This window comes from Hetaerina americana, unplaced genomic scaffold, assembly GCF_022747635.1.
Source record: "Hetaerina americana unplaced genomic scaffold, ioHetAmer1.1.p SCAF_3, whole genome shotgun sequence".
Taxonomy (NCBI): domain Eukaryota; kingdom Metazoa; phylum Arthropoda; class Insecta; order Odonata; family Calopterygidae; genus Hetaerina; species Hetaerina americana.
In genome coordinates this window covers 13,110,837-13,131,183 of record NW_027286874.1, presented here as the reverse complement: position 1 = coordinate 13,131,183, position 20,347 = coordinate 13,110,837, and the positions used below count along the sequence as shown (strand labels likewise).

General features: G+C 41.2%; 1 protein-coding gene across 5 annotated transcripts in view; it reads right to left on the bottom strand.

The window, feature by feature from the left end:
- The window catches only part of cib (thymosin beta cib), a 247,792-nt gene that overhangs the window by 204,791 nt on the left and 22,654 nt on the right, over positions 1-20,347 (bottom strand). The gene's annotated exons all lie outside the window — the stretch shown is intronic.

The following is a 20,347-nucleotide window of genomic DNA, read 5'->3' as shown; positions in this document are numbered from 1 at the left end:
CATTCTGTATTCCGATTGTGAAGTTTTAATGCACTCCAGGTGACTTTTATTTTATGTATTACTTTATTATACAACAGATTAATCTTATCCAAATGAAGTTGACTATACAGCAATTCTACCCTGACACCAGCTCACAGTTGAAGACGTTCACAGTTCACATCCGATACCCTCATGACACGTGAATTCCGCGACAAATCTCATGATAAATCATGAATAGTCGAATAAAATTTCGTTTCTAAAACATAAAACTAAAATTAAGTATTAGTTACCATCGCTGAGGACGCACGCATTCTTAGGTTCAAGCGTAAGTGAAGTGAAGAATTCATCAGAAACTAGGAAAGGAGCGAAACTAAACAGCGTATTCCAGGTTTTTCAAGTTGGGACCATAATGCCACCGACCAGTTCTACCAAGATTTTACAATAATAAACAATATGACTACTCAAATTCTCGCTGAGAGAACATACGGCTCTGATGAGCCTAATAAAATTATTCACGATAATTTGCTTCTCTTCCCACGAATAGAGTTACGACTGATGTCCACGATTCAGCTATTAGGGGCGTCCTACGTAAGGAACTCCGGACAATTATGAGTTTCTCGTGTGAGTTTAGTTTCATGACTAAATGGTTGAAAGAGTCCAAGAAATGGTTCAATGTCAACGTGAGGAGGAAGAACAGAAAAGGATGGGAGAAGTCAAGGCAGTTTGATCAACGATGACGGCCAAACGTGCGCGAGTGTGCGAAAATTGGAGACCAGGACATCCTGCAAAGTGAGATCCAAGAAATAGACACTCCCACACCCCTTGGGACTCCGGAGTCAGCCGAGCCGGATGCTCGGGGGGCCGTTAAGCAAGGGACTCCGCCGTCGGTGGGAGCGCGAGGAAGGAAAGAACTGGCGAGAAGGCCGTAGGACTGAAGGCGACGAGGGGAGCACATGTTACGATTGTCATGGGAACGGAGTGATGTGCGCCATGCCCGTCTAAACATACGTCAACACTCCTCTGTACGACCCAAGAAAACTTGTCCATAACTTTGCTGAATATAATGCTAAAAAAACGGAGGCCCACAATATAATTTAAAATCGAGGAGAGTATATATTTTATTTATTTATATACCCTGCAAACCATAGCTACGGTGTGTGGCAGGGGGTGAACGCACACCAGAATAATTTTACCCTAACATAACCCTATCGCGGTCGAACAATGTTATTATGATCCCCTATCGTTCGTGGAAAAAATGACATCTTAAGTCTATCTGTTCTACACTTAATCTGTCTAATTTTACTAACATGATCTCTCCTACCGTAGTACAATGGGGATAGTAATACATTTTCTTCCATAATATCCTGTTTTTGTAAAATAAAAATCATATGGCATTAATAATGCAAAGAGTACCGTACTCGTATCGTTGGACCAAAATTCGAAATACGTTATCGTATTATTTATTTAATATTATCCTGCAACACTAGGGTGTGTGGTAGGGATTGATTTACACTACGGACTACCCTTGACCCAAAACATTTTCCCTCCTAGCTCGGTCGGACAACATTATTCTGATCCCTTACCATTCGTGGGAAAAATGACATCTTAAAATCTATCTGTTATAATCTTAATCTCTCGAATTTCACCGACATGATCTCCCCGACCGTAGTACAATGGGCCTAATAAAGAATTTTCAAAATCATCTCCAAAGAGACATCCTTCCTATGTATGCAAGAGATTTAACCTGTAACTTAGCCTTCGCGCCGAATTTCATTTCGAATCTTCCGCGCGAAATCGACGACCAACCCTGAGGTAAAGAATTAATGTGAACCGCACACAGAAAATCGAGGTGAATGACAAAGAACAAACTGCATAGTTTCAGGACATAATAATGACCAAATAATAGCAACTTTGCACTTTTTGATACATTTATTTCGCACCAGGTGTCAACGTACTGCATCGAATTAAGGTGACCGGAAGATGATTTACTACATGCATTAAAGCCTAGACTCTAATAACTGTCTTAACCAGTGAAAAATTACTATCGCTTGGTCATTAAGATTACAAACAAAATTTTACAGCCACAAAATCAAAGCACCTCCTCGACAATTATGACAATACAAGAGAAGAGAGTTTAATAATTATGGATGAAGGCAAGGAGGATGAAATACACGAGCTGATATCATATACACGTACATTTGCTATTTCACCCTCCGTGGTAGGAGGGTGAAATCACGGGATTCTGACTGGTGCGTAAACAAGGCGAAAGGGAAACGGTGATAACGAGAGAGAGAGAGAAGGGGGAAAGAGGCAAGGGAAGGAGTGAATCCGGAGGGAGTGCGGAGGAGTCAATTTCTCGACGGTGGAGCACGTGGGAATAAGGGTTCATTGCTGTTGGCAAGGGAAAGCAAGCCGAGGGAGGAAAATTAGATTTTTCGGGAGGCTGGACTTTCGAACCCTCAGCAGGGACCTTTCGGGGTAAACAGCATAGACGGAGAGATTGGTTGTGTTGTGAGGAAAATAGGAGGATCTGCCCAGAGGCGCCCGTCTGGGTGGGCGAGTGGATTAAACCGGGGAAGATTCGTGATAGTACAATTGCATTATCGATCTTTCACATCTCCCCGTATAAGAGTGGTTTCCCCCGTAAACAAGAGAGGTCTTTGGGTCCCTCCTGTGAGATTTTGGTTCATCCAAACTTATCATTTACAGCAGTGAAAGACTAGGTACTTCTCCACAAATATCATTTCCACCTCCGGCATTGATTTTATCTCTTACTACTTTGCATAGTCTTAACTTCCACAAAGTCAGATTTTAACCTTGATAAATGATTTCAATTCAATTCTACTACTTCGCGAACTTCATACGATGCGACAGAAATGCATCGACTGTCCGTGAAATCTCAGCTTTCTCTCTGTATGAAATTAGCAAGAATGCACACAAGAGCCTGGGGCATTAAACTGGTTCATATTAGTTATTTAGCACAGACTTGTGGTAGACCTTGAATACCTAATGCATTAATAACATACAGAAATAATTCTGTTACTTAATCTTCGACACTTAAGCACTTTCTTCCCTAATCCCGAACATATTTCGTCACATCTTTCAATGGGATGCTCTCCATTAAAATTATCCCAGCCCACATACCTTACCAGACTGCTAAACTTGCTTTATCTATATTGAATGTGTGCGCCAAAAGGCACCATAATTACGTGTATAAAACATCGTTCGGCTATCTAAGAGAAGCTAACCTGTCTACCTTCTCCGTCCATACACACGAACTTGCCTATTCGAGGCAAGCAGTTCCCGAGCTAACATCTCCGGTCCCTCATGAATTTCCCGCTAGTACACAAACTGAGACCGACCAGCATCCCTGGTTAACCTACAATAAACTTCGTCGACGATAAATGCTCTTAAGGTACTGATAGGCTCGGAACGACGAAGTTTTTATCAATTACGCGATATCATTTCCCAAAAAAGTTGCTTCAAGGGATCAAAGTCGAATGAATGAAGTCTCGAGGGTAAAGAAATAGGAAAAATCGCTTTTCCGTCCGACCTCCATCATATTAAATAAAATTCTTTGGTTCCATGCGTTCACGACTGAACCGTAGCATACCTACCATAAAATGGATTTGAAAAAAAGCAATAAAAACCGGTTATGGCCCAATAAAACCTCAGGTAAAACTACTAGCATGGATTTTTCATAACAGATAAAATATAAATTGCTTTCCGCCGGTATGTAATGCTGACCCATCCTTGCGACTAGTCCACAAACTGTCGAATGAATCGACATCAACTTTTAGCGTAACAAAACTCGGCTGTGACATGTTACTACTAGATTTTAAGGGATTCATTTGACACTATACTTAAAGGTAAATTAATCTAACAACGTGAAATATTTGAAAAGATAAACAGGTAAAAGAAATATTCGACTTTCACCCATGTGGCTGACAGTTGAATTTTTAACGGAAATATCAACAAGCTTCTGGTCTCTCCACAGCTTCTCATGCCCTCAATGAAAGCGCGAGTGATTAGACCCTCCAAAGCGCGCCCAGCAGTCACGGTCACGTGCCGCGACGCACCAAATGCTCAAAGCTGAACTAAGGAGGGACGGAAGACACCTCATGACAACATAAAAGCCGGAGAGAGAAAAAGAATTCCATCAAAAACAACAGAACACCGACCGAATCATCGCAACGCTTAATGAGTTGGGTTACATTCCATCGAATTAAATCCTCTGATTTCATACGCCACCAAACACTTCCACCGGCTCAAAGCGGATTCCGATACTCTCATAAGATCAGCATCGTCACCCAGTAATACATACACGCATGACTAAATATTAATTATTAACGAGAACGGAACCACGACTCCGATTGGTCGAAGTTACCATTGATTCAAAATATTTACCTGGCAGGCATTGGAAACTTAATTTATCATTAATGAATGCATGGAAAGGGGCTGTAGAGTACTCATTCTATATACTGGGGAGCATTCGTAAGAATGCACTATATGAAGACAGAAATAACGGTTGAATCATCGACACAAATATCGTATTTGCGCGACTAGAATGTAGCTTACTGCTTTGTGGGCCAGGGAGCTGGTATTACATCATCGGCAGGGAGGAAATACGTTGAAGAGTGTGGTGGGTTTAAGAACGAGTGTTTCAATGCTATCTTAATACTAATGCTCATAGATTCCTAGCTTGGAAAAGTTAATTGGCGATGCATTCATTCAATGGTACTTCATATAGGTGGTCGCTGGTAGTTCTATATATATATAAATGTATATTATATCTATAACAAATACATTAATATATACATTTATTTATTATTATTATTAACAGCTTTGTAGCTTTACCGGTAAAGTCATATAACCACCTAAAAAAGTTAATACTTGAGAATAACTTGAGCAATCTCTTAATAATCATGGCATCAGTTTTAATTCCCTGTTCAACTGAAACAAAGGTCTTGGATACTTACTTCTGGCTTGGACCGCGGTTTTAAGGAGCAACAAATGGCACGAAAGAAATTAATTGATCTCAGCAGTCAGATAATCGAAAATTAACGCAGAGGTATCAAATGAGCTCTAATTTTCAAACGGCGAATAAACTGAAACGGACACGCCAAATATTTATTGCAAACGTTCAAGCTTCCACATAGCCCAACGGCCATGGCACATGACAAAAAGGGAAACATATAATTGGCTCTCATAGTCCGAACTTCAAACACTATCCTGCTCAAAAAAAATTCTCGCGGGCGAATGACTTATGACGATCTCATCTCATACAAACCATCTGGTTGTTAAACCTCAAAATACAAATCCGATACTTCCTTCCTTAACAGCTATCACATCGTGAATCAATGATTTCACCGCCTACCAATAAGGGTTTGTTACAAGCTAACGGCGAATAAAATAGCTAATGGAAAAAAATAACTTATTCACTACGTCAGAATCAGCGATACACCCGTGATAAATACCGATTAAGTGATGGTCTAAGCTAAATTTCAGTGGCTACTCAACGTCCAGGTGTCAGTGGATTACTATGAGCAATATGTGATGCATTGTAACCTCAATTAATATGGTAGGAATATCTGACATTCCTGTTCCCAGTGCTTTCACGCCACCAAAGCGAAATTTCACCAATTTAATTTCATGGTTATCCCAACTGAAGAAATGGTGAAGCCCATGACACTGGGTTAAAATCTAACCATTTGGTTTTAATAACTACGAATTGATGAATGGTTACTGCCGTAAGTTAACCACTAGTGGCTCTACGTCTGCAGGCAATGTTAAGGAAGTTTGCTTGTCTGCGTAAGTTCGCAGGAAGAATGATGATGGGTGAATCACTTGAAGGAACGAGGGATGTGAATCATTTTAAACTTACGACTCATCCAGACTATTTACAGGCACGAGGGCACAGGTTACCAGCCATTTCTTAGACGCCGAGGAAAGAAACAAGACACTGATAAGCTTCATAAACATTTTGCCAACGAGCTTGGGGAAGCCGTTTACCCCTTATCAAAAGTGGCGAGTTCTCACACACCAACCATGCTCACTACCGACGCGACAGCATGGAAAACAAAGATAAGAGAAGAAAAAGACTGCACAGGACTCGAAAGAAGTTGGGGAATTGGGGCCAAAATGGTATTTGCGTGGATTTGGCAAAGAGCACAGAGTGAAAAACACACCGGAGGATGAATATGCCTGAGGATATTTTACCGATGACATTGCGAATTACATTTCTTATATGATTGGTTCTTCAAAAACCTGTAAAAGATCATTCGATATTAGCATCAAAACATGTATTCAGAAAATAGTTATCTTTTCAAACTCTCTACTGTCTTTTTCTATCGGCAATACGAAGATGGAAGCCGAGCTAACCTGTCAGATGTCACTTTTATAACTACCTTCAGTGGCACAAAATGATTAAATTAAATGATATTAAATTCAATTATTTGGAAATGTAATCGTAACTTTTTTTCTATTAAAAAAGTTTTCGAAGCGGTGATTTATCATTCACATTGTCACCACTTTTCCTTAACAATCCTCACTTCTTATTTTTCATTATTCCCAAATCACAATGAAACTGATCTTTTCCAGGTATAACTGTTTGGCTTCGGAGAGAGGTGAGACTCTTGCTGTCGGAATATATTCAGTTCACTCTGCTTTATCGACGTCAAGCCACGCGGCAGTGAGTTTCAGTCACTCATGACTAGTGACAGAAAACCCAACTTCCACACCATTTCTCGGTAAATATGCCGAAGGGGAGAATAAACATGGGTGCGGACGCGCAAATGATTGATAAAAAAATATGTAACGACGGAAATCTGAGAAGATATGAAACCTCCGGTAGAGAAAGAAAAAAAAAGAAGGGAGTCGAGGAGGGCGTGGCAGGTGGAGGCGCGCATTGGCGGCCATTCCGGCGGCGACGATGCGTCGTCTACGGGAGGGCGACGCGACGGGTCGGTGCGCTACTCTTCGCGACTCCGAGCACGTCGCAGCCAAGCTTCCCTTTCTGCCTCCTGCCCCCTCCGAACAGGGCGGCGGCGGTGCCACGTCTATCCATCCTGAAGGGGGAGAAACGTGCAGGGGAATAGAAATGGAGGAGGGAGGCGGAGGACCAGAATCCCATGGGTGGCGAGGACCAGAGGCGAGGATGGAGGAGGGCGACGGGGTCTCGGCAAACCCCGACTCCGACGGGTGGGTGTTTTTTTCTCACATTCCACCCTGGAGGTGTGCGTTTGTGTTCGCAATCCTCCAAGAGAGAGGCTCACCCTCAGCTTCCTGCTCAATTGAAGATTATGGCGAAAGCGAGGAAATGACTCACAACTAAGCAGGAATCTGTTAATAAAAAGTTCAATTACTAAACGAATTGTCGTGCGTGCTAAAATAATAATAACCTCCTCACCATCCACTCTTCTCTCATTCTTCTGTTACAAACGGGACGAGACGAGCGGAAGCACGTACACAGCTCACACAGATAAGAGAGGATAGTGTAAGAGACAAGGCGAACGTTGGTGTGACTTGAGAGCCAGTGTGTACAAACTCTTGCCCTCATGGAATATGTACCATTCTCTTGCATTAATTTCACCATCCAATTATTGCCGTAATCGCAACGTTCTTCTGTCGCGCCTGCCCTCTGCCTCCCCGCCACCATTTTTCCATAAAGAAAGCAAAGTGTAGAGTGTATGGGCTGGAGTTTCCACTCCCCGAGGGTAATGGCGGTAGTTTCAACTTTGGCTTCAAACCCACGCCGTGTGTTGGTCTTCGGTAAGCAAAAGTATCAAGTGCGTAGATTGGTATTTTATTGCTTGATCATTGAAATTAAACAACCGACAGAGCAGACTAAAACATGCGAATAAAATGGGGTGAGTGAAGTTGCAAAAAGTTTAACTATGATTTTATTGATGAAATCGTAAGATTTCTGGTTAAGTATAAATTAAAATAATCCTGGGACCGATGTAAAGCAATAACTATTTCAATCGACCATACTTGATACAAAAAAAACATGCCCGCATTATTGAAGATGGATTAAATCTCATTGAGGTAACTTGAGACAACTATTGGAGCCAAAGTTTGATGCCCGACCAAACCATACTTTACCATTACTTGCGGTATTTTCCCAGTTACCAGAATCATGAATTCCACTAAATAATTAGTAAAAGAGAAAAATTATAAGTACTTAATTCGTGAAACGCTCAAGAGTACGTTTATAATTCATGACGGGCCTTAGCGAAGTCAAGTGAACAAGGATAATTAACCCGGGAGAAAGGGGCTGTAAAGTACGGGTTGGGTGGGGAATAGTTTTCAAACATGTAAATAGTTGGAATCGGTACCAACTGGTTATTCTCAAAACTATTATTTTAACGATAATGATGTCTTGGTGAAGCAAAGGACTTCTATGACCATTCGTATGCGAGGCACCTTAGGTTCGCACTGGTGAGCTATTGATGAAAGTTATAAGTAAGCTAAATCCAAGGAATAAATCTATCACGATTAGCCTTCAAACTCTCAATAATCCTTCGCGTCCTTTCGGGGCAACCCAACTGTCCCTGCTATTTGTAGGAGAGGAGGTTCCCAAGAGGGGGAGAGAGAAGTGATAGGGGGTAGGTACGGGGGCTAACTCTTGATTAGGCACCACCATAAGATTGCGTTCTCCTTGAGGAAGTCCTGGTGAATTCGGAACTAATGACTGTATTTTGAAACAATGCTACTGACGTAAGTGAAACCCTTCGCTGCGGCAAATACGCTCATCAAAACAGACACGCAGAATCGCGACGTGGGTAAGACGGAAGTATGGGAGAGACCGACATTCTTTTAGGGTGAGTACATCCTCCGCAAACGACAACCTGCTTGATACTTGCCCAGCTGAAGACTCTTTTTCTCTCTCTGCCAATGACATAGGCTCGCAACGATATACATATTTGAAACCATAAACACAGTAATCAACCCGAAGGTCGGTTTGGTAGGTGATGGTAGAGTTCACCCATTAATAAGCCCGATGGCGTGTAATATCCATACATCAGAAGAGGGGGGCCAGTTCCTTTCCCGGTTATGATTTCCCAGCAAGATCTGGTACCCGAAAAAAACCCATGGATTGGGTGGAGCTGCAGGTGCGCAGAGAGGCTTTCCCAGGAATCGAACCCGGGTCCTCCGGTCAGTAGTCCAACGCTCTACCCCTGGACTACCGCGACTTGTGTATATATATATATATATATAATATATTTTTATATATACACATACATACATATATACACACACACACACACACATATATATATATATATATATATATATATATATATATATATATATATATATATATGCTTTCGTAGACGTAACACAGAAGTGCCGAATAGTACAATACACAGTAACACACAATATAGAAACACAAAAAAAGAAGAACACTCACACGTTATTTCTTGATATTTCGACGGAAACAATCCGTCTTCCTCTGAAGATACAGAAGTAATGTCATTACTTCTATATCTTCAGAGGAAGACGGATTGTTTCCGTCGAAATATCAAGAAATAACGTGTGAGTGTTCTTCTTTTTTTGTGTTTCTATATTGTGTGTTACTGTGTATTGTACTATATATATATATATATATATATATATATATATATATATATATATATATATATACATATATATATATACGCATCAGTATGAGGTACATACTTCACTCTAACTTCCTACACAGTGAGCCTTAGGTGTAGAATAAATAATAAAACGACGAAAAAATTACGCTAACAGCACAATGCATCTTCCGGAACGGGGAGAACGAAAGCGGAGACGCCTGCCACGATGTGAGGTTATTCCGACCTTGGCACGAACAGGCTGATTCCCCGGCCACGTGGAGAACTTCCCACACCCCCGTTACACTCCAACTCCCCAATTACTCGCCCCCATCCCCCCACCATTTGAATGTGCGAGGTCTGCCAGGCGTGAGTGTTTGCAGACTTACTTTTCCATTTCTCGTCCGGTTTTACACGGGCGGATAGATTGACTTCGGGGAGGATAACTCCCGGGGGCGATATCAGCGCGACCGACAGACAGCCGACTCGCCCATTAAGCAAACTAATTGCGTGCGGGGACGGAAGGAAGGGGGGTGGTCAGAGAGGGGAAAGGATATAAGGGTAGGGTGGACAGAAAGGGAGAGGGGCAGTTAGGGACACCCTGAATTTTGCAATTGTGGCAATCCGTTTGGCTCGATACGAAAACGTATTGAATATTTGTGCCGGATGGAAACGCAGTAATCTGCTTTTGAAAATTCCGTGGAGAAGCAATCCACCGCTAATACCTAATGCTCTTGGCCGTCCTTAAAAAGAGACAAATTACACGATTTTACATCGCTGCTGCCCGACCATTGCCAACGCAGGGGGAGGAGGGAGGTGTTGCATATAGTGAGGAAGAAAATATCAATAGGAATGAGGATGGAGGGTATCCACATTGCACACCCTGAAGGAAATGGAATGAGAAATGCTGGAGTTCTAATAACTGCCATAGGCAATTCCACTTCAGCCATCTTACCCCGCCCTTTCCGCTAATTCTGACGCGATGCACGCCTACGTGTATCAATCAAGCCCGCACCACTCGAAATTCATCGCTTTTGGATTCCGATTGCGAGTTGGGGACGTTAATTTTGACTCGCTCAAAAAGATTGGAGCTTTTTTTACACATAAGAAGAATCCATTATTTCTATAAAGGAAACCGCATAGAGTTAGCAAAGCTATGCATGAAGACTAACTAGGCAGGACTAACAAGATAAGACGATCCAACAATGAATGTGTTTCCTTCATCAGTGCTGCTCAAGATGTACGCCACCGATAAATAATCACATCTCCGCTAATCACTACGAGGAAGAGAAGAGGGAAAAGCGAACTGTAGAAATTAAATTGAGGAAATAGCAGTGATTACTGCCTTCCTGTGAATTGGAATAGTGGCCATAAAGAACAAATCAAGAATTCTGCACAGCATAAGAACGTTCGTACACTCGACAATTGGCACTAAGGAAAATGCTTCTTATTTCATCATGTGGCTAATTCATCCGACTGCAGAAAGGGTGGGTTTCTGGATCTGTGACCTTAACTCTTACATATGGGACTAACAGTTTAATTTTGTTTTAATTTCAAATTTTGGCAACTATGGATTATCTTTCAGTTTTTTTCAAAAAAGGTTTCACCTAATTTTATCGAATATGAATCCATATGTCCTCCAGAATGCCTCAGCCATTTAAATAGAAATTTTGCACATTTTTGCGAAAAATGTGGTCATATGCGAATAGCCAAAATCTAGTTAACCATTGAACCGTGGTACCACCATGCGCCAAGTTAAGCTGCGAAGAAAATATTTTTTCTCTCACCAGAAAAAATTCATAATAAATACTTTAATGATGCAACCTTCAAGATAAAAAAATTACGTTCACTCACAATAGTTGGAGAAAGATACGTGCATGCTACCACGAAGCGGAAACTGCGATTCGTAGTGAGAGAAACCTACAAGTTTCTTTCTGCGTGAAAAAATAAATTCAAAACTCTTACTCGCACTTTTTCCAAACCTGCAAAAAAATTTAAAACTAAAGGAAATATACTCATCATTCACTATGACAGCAACTTCCGCCAACTTTTTTATAATCGATTTCTTCAAGAGGTATCCCGGCTGCCTTCCTGGCTTCCTCAAATGCTTCTGATGCATTCTTTCGAGAACGCAAACAAATTAACTTTCTTTTGCATTAGAAAGTACTTTCGGCTTTTCAAAGTGACGAGCTGGTTCGTAACTGATGGATTATCCAATATATAACTAAAAAGAACATTTATTCAACCGAGCTGTCGTTTTTACCACAAAGTCACGGAGAATATACGAATGATTATTTCCATGAAGAAAATCAGGATTGCATTTAATCATAATTGCATAACGTTCACTCACGCATTGAAATCTCTTAGAAGTGCTTTGATTTCTTTCCGCGATAAAATTACTTACTAGTTACACTACATACAGGTGTATGGGTTTCGTCTTGCTTCGTTTTATAACCCCAACGGACTTTTCCAATACTTTCATTACTGCAATTATCTCACAGATACTCGACCGAAAAATCTCAAAATAGCTCGATTTTTTTCTTGCATACTTCCTTAAGATCTCGATAGTATCAATAACTTTTGGGAATTATTTATAAAACAGGAAATATCTCACAGGTATATGTCATGCTTCTATAGCCTAAGCCCGACGGAGACAGTTTCATTGCTCTGCTGAGGGCATTCCTAATGTACTCGCTGATGTAATATATGATAAAACCTCAGAAAAAAGAACGATAGCACTGATGTATCTCACAGGTTGCTACTTATAAGCTGAAATTAAACAAAGACAATTCTCAGTATTTATTTTATTTATTTAATGAGAATTTAGCCCTAAAAGCTTAACGACTGCTCTTTCGTTTTACTTGCAATGGTTTGTTTCAGATTATCGCCAAAATTGAAATTATTATGTAAAAAATATGGTCGGTAGGTTTCTCAAAGCCACAAGCCTATTAAGGAACTTCAAAACTCTGTTCCCATGATATTACCAGCTCAACGCACATTATGTTTTTCTGGACATTGTGTTCGTGTAATTCCTCCGACGCTTCGAAAATTTTATTATCTGAGACGCTATAGTATTTAAAATTGACATAAAACTCTTTAACTAAATTCTAAACTCGGCAAAGATCGATTATGGTTGTTGATCTCTCAACGACGCCATTTTACTCGTCTAGGAGGTGAGGTTGACTTCAGTTTATATTCAATTACGGACTTACTAATAATGCGATGCAATATGCATGCATTCATTGCTTTTTGTGTTACCCGCTCACTTAAAAGATGAACGCGGCACTGTATTTGCCTAACCATGGGTTTTCCCATCCAAGCAATTTTAGTCAGCTCTCGCAGACTCAATTTCACTTGGCTTGACGAACCGTGATACCACCTTTTGAGTTGACGGCATTGTTGCTCATAAGAAATGCAAGGGCGTGAACCAAATGGGAAGATCCGGGATCCCGGTCAAGGCGAATGATTTTTACACTCTGAAATTGTTGCATTGAAATGCATGTCGCGGTATCTCCCGCAGTTTCTTGGAAAGAGAGCGGTATTGGAAAGAGAGCGGTGGTGGAAAGATGTCGGATGTGACAATCGAAAGAAATACATAGGCAAAAACTCCTCCGATGACAGAAGGGCAAAAACCACTCGGTTAAAAATAAAGTCACCGTTCCCGCGCACTCTTGCGTATCACACGCTGCTGAGTGAATGAAATGCGACGCTCGGAAATGTTTTTTTCCCTGATCAGCGCGGAAGAATCGATGAGGGTGGCAAACCTTTTTAACGGTAAATTTTTCGAGAAGGCAATAGTAAAAAAAAAGTAAAGAGAACGATGCCGGTAAAATATTAAATGGAAAAAAGGGAGGGCGGAGACTGACAAGGAGGGACGGGCAGAGACAATGGAGGACCGCTAGCCGAACGAACTCGCCAGCACACAACGCATCTTACACCCGCCGTTATTCAGGCTACATCTAGATTACAAATGCCAGGTGCGTTGGAGCACGTGTGTCGTTCGCGTGTGTGTGTGTGTGAGTGTGTAAAGGGGGAATCCACGCATTGAACTCTCCCGAGCATGAATCCTGCCCGACTCTACGATCAACGGCAAGGGAGAGGGGGTGCGTGACTCCTCACCTCGGAAATGGGGGCTGGGCATGGTGGAAAGAGAGAGAGAGAGATAGCATGACGAGGGGTAAGGGTAATAGACTGAATGAGCCCATTCTCTGCATTTGGAGTCGCCGCTGCTCGCTGCTCCCTTTGCTCCGATGTAATAGGCAGCGATGTCTTAAATATGAATAAATATGCTTCTGCGTTGTAAATCGACATGATGACAGAAAAATCAACAACGCGAGCACACAGACGCAAATGTTTCCTCTTGATAGCTTGTTTGTTCGGTAAACAAATCATCTGCTATGAAAACGATCGTTTTCAGTTTCAAAATAAGTATACACCAACAAATGAGACCGTTTTGATAACTTGCGCGAATAATGATATATAATTAAAACGCTTGAGAGCCTGAGGAAAATAAGGGTAGCTGAAAGATCTTTTGTAACTAATGTGGCGCGAAGGAAAAAGAAATTTTCAGTTCCATAGAATCCATAAGGTTTCTCACCACCCATCATTAACGTCTCCTTTCACATCAACACATTAATCGGCACGGGCTAAAAAAATCCTCAAAAAGAGAAAAGATAAGGGATGTCGGCTTGAGTCTGTACGTTAAGGTCGCCCACCCTGAGGGAATGAAATACAGCTATTTGCGCTATTCGAGCCTCCCACGCGCGGCGCTTCATTTTACACGGCGCACATTTCAACTGAACATAGACTTCGGGCTGTTTTTCGTAACGGATTCCCAGAATTTGAATTTCAAACAAGACAAGTAACATCGTCGCGAAATTGCAAAATTGCATAAATCAAGGAGCACCAGTGCGTGAGATTTATACCAGCTTCAACGTACGGGATCCAAGGGTTCGCAAAGGCTGGCTTCACGAATGCTGAGCCAGGAAAGCACGCCAATAAAGCAGAGCAATTAATTATTCTCATGACGCATGCCACTCAAGCGGAAGTTGATTGTGATGCGAATAAGAATCCATGCATGCAAGTTCTTCTTTTCATTTACATTATTCCGTGCTGCCATATCTCTTGAGTTAATGAATTTCCCCAGCATTTTAAAATTTTTTTCAAAGTAACAAATTTTTAATTTTTAAAGATTAAAATTTCGTAAAGGGCAAGGGAAAACAGATCATAAGATCATAAGACAGGGTCAAGTATACTCGTAATTCCAATGATCCAAGGGATTTGATAAATTTTGAAGATTCTACTCTCAATTGTAGAATATCATAAGAATTTCAACTACATCAGAATTTTATTCCTAATTTCAGGTTGTTAAAACCCTAGCTATTCATTCTATACCATAAAATACATGGTTCCCCGCAAGCCACAGCTAGGGGGTGTGGCAGGGGGTGATTGCACACCAGACGACTTTTATAACCGTAGGTCTTTTGGATAAACCGCACTAAATCTTTTCATTCTCAATACTCCTTAAAAGGCTTCAGGCGGGCCAATTCCTCATTTATATGGGTCCTCTCTGACTCCAAACTCCACGACTATTTTTTAAACGGAGTCCGAATATTTTAAAACTAACCACAAAACTGCTGGTCCTTTTTGCATTAGCTTTGCTGTGCCGATGAAAACTCACCATTAGACGGAGCTTTAAGTAAAATATAAACAAAATTACTTTTTCGCTTAGAACTTGTGTGCTTTGTCCACGCAGAACGGATATGGTTCACGCGACCCCACGCTTCTTACTAGGCGAGACCCATAACTTACAGCAATTGCGAAGTTTACACAACGCCGGATATCCCGAGAGCGAAACGCAAAGCATTAAAAAATGAATGCATTAGTGATAGCTTCAAATTTTTTTCCAATGCATCGCAGAATCTAACCCGAAAAAGGAAAATCTACATATTCGATAAGCCTGACTATAACAGTATTATGGCACGAGTTAATAAAACGATTTTATAAATTCAAAAGAATTAAGCGACGCATGCGATGTCGAGTGAGCCGAATACTTTTTTAATGCCACTATTTCAGCGATTGAAAAGTCAGTTCCCTGAAAAATAAATATACGAATCACAGAATGGTGAATTACGTAAATCGTCACGGCTTCAAAGGGTTTGCCACGCAAAAATGAAAAACGCCCGCGAAGGTTTTCCAAAGAGGGAACTAGCTAATTACCATTGGCAAAGAGAGTCTCTTCCAAACCCCGGGATGATTTCAAAGGTAAAATTTTACGGGAGTAATCGGACGAAAATCCCAAAGCACTCCGGTCAAATGTGAGATTTAAATTCAGGGAAATGTGCCATCGGTCTGCTCACTGATATACGAAAAAGGATCAGAATAACATCCAGTTTGGAAACACCAAACTTTTTTAACTCTCTCCGACGCGTATTTGATCGATGTCAGATGAAAACTACCGAGAACCTCCCCAATGCCAGGAGTCGATAAATGAAGTAAAGGGATTGAGTCGAGGAACAGAGGGTACTGTTGGAAACGCTTAACCCTCATTAACACATCTCCACGTCGAGATCACATTTCCGCCGGCGTCTGAAAGATTCTAGCCTCAGAATTAACCCCTTATTTGGGAAAAAATGTTTCGTGAGTCATTTACGGATCAAAAGCCTGAATGTCGGCTTGCTTTCTCAATTCTCCCGATTGGAAGGTTTCGTGAATGAACCGAAACTGTGTTTCGCGAGATCTGTTCTTTCCTGACCAATTTTGGCGTGGGTGAAAGAGAATGAAAAAGTATTACTATTATTACCTAGGAAATGGGCAAGGAATTCGTAAAATCAGTTAGGTTTACTGATGACCAAGCTCTAGTTTGTCAGTCAGCCAAGGGGTTGCAAGCATTGCTGAGTGAATTGGAAACTCAGTGAGATAGATATGGGACGAAAATCAATGCCAATAAAACAAAGGCTATACGGTTTTCCAGGAAGAGAAAGTTTACGCTTAACATAAAAATAGGAGGGCATAAACTAGAGCAAGTGGAACATTTTTCGTATCTCCGAAGTGTTTTGGACCAAATTGGTCAAAGTAGTAGGGACGTAAGGAGGATAACTGCATTAGGCAAAAAGTGCTTTCGCAAGGAGGGAGTTGATGACAGGGACGTTGAGTAAAGATTTTAAGAAAAGACTGGCTAAAACTTTGATATGGAGCTCAGTTATGTACGGCGCAGAAACATGGCCTCTGATGCAGAATGATACACAGAGATTGGAGGCTTTTGAAGTGTAGGTGGATAAGGACAGGTTGGAGGAGGACAAGTGGACCGAAAGGAAAACAAAGTGCTAGGTATGGCGGGTTAGGATAGGGGATTGGTGGGAGAACGCATAAGGAGGCAGAAAAAATGGATAAAAGGTATATTGATTGGCAATGACATGTTAAAGACTGTAAAATAGGGGAGAATGTTGGCAATCGAGGAAAGGTCAGGAAAAGGATAAGGATGTTGGACGGGATGAAGGGAGGAAGGAAGTACTCAGAGGTGAAGAGGGACTTGTGGTAGAGTAGGATGTTTGGTGTTTTGTTAGGAAACCCAAAATATTTATTTGGCAGTTTTGTCCATCCAAAACCTACCTGAACCGGTAGATTACCAAACAATAATTTCAAGGAGAGTGACATCTAGGAATTGTATCACGTTACTCACGATAGGATTTTATTAGAGACAGTATAAGGGAAATGCGATGAGGTATCACTTCTAGTTGGTTAGGCATCACTCGAGACAAGTCGAGTCGATGCATTCAAGATCAAAGAGCTGCATTTCTAATCGGATAGGTTTAAGATGTTGGTTTTCCCGAGAGATAAATAAGATAAATAAATAACTGTAACCCGCAACAACTAATCAAGAAATAAGACCAATAAGTAGTATAGACTACACGATAGAGTTGTATAGAGAATCCTCCATGTTTTTCAATCTTCCTTCATTTGTCTAGTAACTGGTATTAACCTACACTAACACCCTGAAACCTGTTTATGCTGTGTGTGAGTATCAGTATTTATTTTCTTGCCTTTTTATCCCTGCTTAGTAGTTAAATGTTATATTCTTGGTCAGTATACAAGAAAATCTTTATGACAAGTGTATTTTTTTAAATCTCTCGACTAACGATGCTGATTTATTTTCAATAATCTTGATTCTCATTTTTCTCCGCCTTACACGAAAAGTTTCATTGAACTACTTGGCTTTCGTGAACCGTAGGACATAATCTTTATCTAGCAAATGGTTGAAGCACAAATACACATTCTATTATAAGATTTCACTGAATTTGAGTATAGACAAGAGGGAGAAGGAAGGTAAGAAAAAGGGCTGATTGAACTAAACTTGGTAATTTCCACACTTATTTATTGATATACTTAGCATATTTCAATGAATTCATTGAAAAGCTCGATTAACATGAGTTAATCCCAACATGTCAAAGCGCCTACAATTGATTGAATATGTGATGATGGGTTCTGAAAGAAGAAAGGACAACTATTTGTTCTCAAAAGTGGATCTTAGATATGGATGCAGGAATAAACTACCCTTGGAGAGGCAGAACGGGACAAACTTATCGGAAACGGATGTGTGAGCAAGTTTGAGAGGCATGACTGTGGCATGCGATAAAGATAGATGTGGAAAAGGGATGTTCGGGATAATGAATGGTTATGCGTGGCGGCAATGAGTGTTCTCCGAACGAAAAGAAAGTGGCCGGCCCATTAGATATCAGAACATTTGTTGAAATTGCAAATAATATTTGTCACCAACCTCCTTGAATCAAATACATTCATATAAAAGCGAAAATGACGACATAAATTACCTCGTGCCCCGTATTGGCGGCAGTTGCATCATGGGCTCACGAAGACTCCAACCAGTGGACGGGACTTTTAGAATGAATAATACAAAAACAGAAACAATTCGCCCTCTCTTCAATTCAGCAAAATGGCGATTGCTTAAAAGTAACCCGGAGAGATAAAACTATATCACAAAAATATCATAGTAGAGGCTTGACCCGAATCCGCAACCCCTTGCATACCAGACACTAAGGCGAAATAACAGGTGAAGGAAGAATGAGGAGAGAGGTATATGTTGGGACACTTGGTGGTACCCACATTCAATGACAAGAGTTTGCAGTCACGCACCCACGCGTTGGCTTGATACCGTCTACGCAAAATGGGGAAACGTTGGGGGAAAAGGAAGGGCGTCGACCCTTCTCCAAAAAATATCTGGGAGAAAAAAAAGAACAACCTTCTTTCCCGTTCCACCCGACACGAGCGCGAAGTTGGACAAACAGGTGGGAGAGAAGCATTCACGCGGCCGGCATATTACGACGGCGAAGGCTGCACACACACACACCCCCTAGGTGGGCGCGCGCGCGCGGATCGTGTGGGCAGCGCGCCTACACAAGGCTTCCTGCCCCCTCCCCGTCCGCCCCTCCCCACATCACAATCAAGAGATCCAAACAGTCCCTCCCCCCGGCCAGTCCCATTTTCATGCAGCTGCGCTAGAGAATTCACAGAAACTACGCGCATAGGGGTGTATCTAGGATCACACACATGGGAAGGGTTCACGCGTTCTGCCAGAAAAAATCGAAGGGAATAGGGAAAGAGGACTCAAACGGTCAGGCGGACTTTCTAGAAACCAAACGCTTAAATATTAGCAGAAGTATCATACAGCGACCCATGGATAAACGCAAAAAACTGCAACGATGTTGAAGTGAGAAGTCGAGTTCAAAGAAGGTATCCCCCGGGGGACCTATTAGCCTCGAAAGTTCTATCACCCTAACCATTATCTTGAGTTTATTCAAAAGCTTAAGTTATTATTTGGAGAAATTCCTTTCCCGAAGGTATTTCATTTACAGGAAATATTACCAAATATCTGGAATTGAACTTTGTAGTCATGAAACTAAAATGATATCAAACACTTCACATGTCAATCATAAAAGATATATCGATTTTGCATTTGACCTACATTTTGCTCAAATTCAAAAAATAAGATAATTGTCCACGCCCCAAAGGTAGATTGATGACGCAACTTTCAGAATTTCTAGTCTAATCCACTCCCTATGCGTCGGACATCAAAACTTTTCAGTCGATTTCTTCACTCAATCCAAGAACTCAATAAATTTCAAACTCTACTAACTATTCAAACTAGTATTATGTACATACATTGCGCTGTGAAATATTCTAACAGGCGCCTATATCAACCTTTACCTATTATATCCAAATGGAAGTAAAGGTAATTATACTAGGTAGCAAGCCACAATGAGAGATAAGAAATGGTTAACAGGGCAGTCTGAAGTGAAGACCGCAGAGAGGGAGAATAATTGAAATGTCACGTTCCACTTTCGTGATTTTGATAGCCAAAATTGGAAATGTGACTTTTACTCATACGGACCACGCGAACGGAGAAGAGAAAGGAAGTGTAACGGAATGAAGAACAATGAACAATAAGTTAATTTTTTCGCTGTACTCACAGCCTTTTAAGCCAGGGTTAAAGTACCTCGGAACTTGTAACATAGGTAGCTCTTACAAGTTCTGCAATGAGGTGGTATTGCAGCCAATTTACAGCCGACAATTAAAGAATATTGGAGCCTATGGTTCCATAATAAGCTGGAGCACACACCTTACCTTATGATTATCCTTGCTACGAATCATCATCGGCTCCATCCAGGGTTTACCTACTCCTTACGCAAAAGAGTAGATACTCCTTATTTCTGCGGGAGGTGGAGAGAGCATTTTATCATTTCTATTCCGCTTCCTATACTTAAATCAGAGTTTTT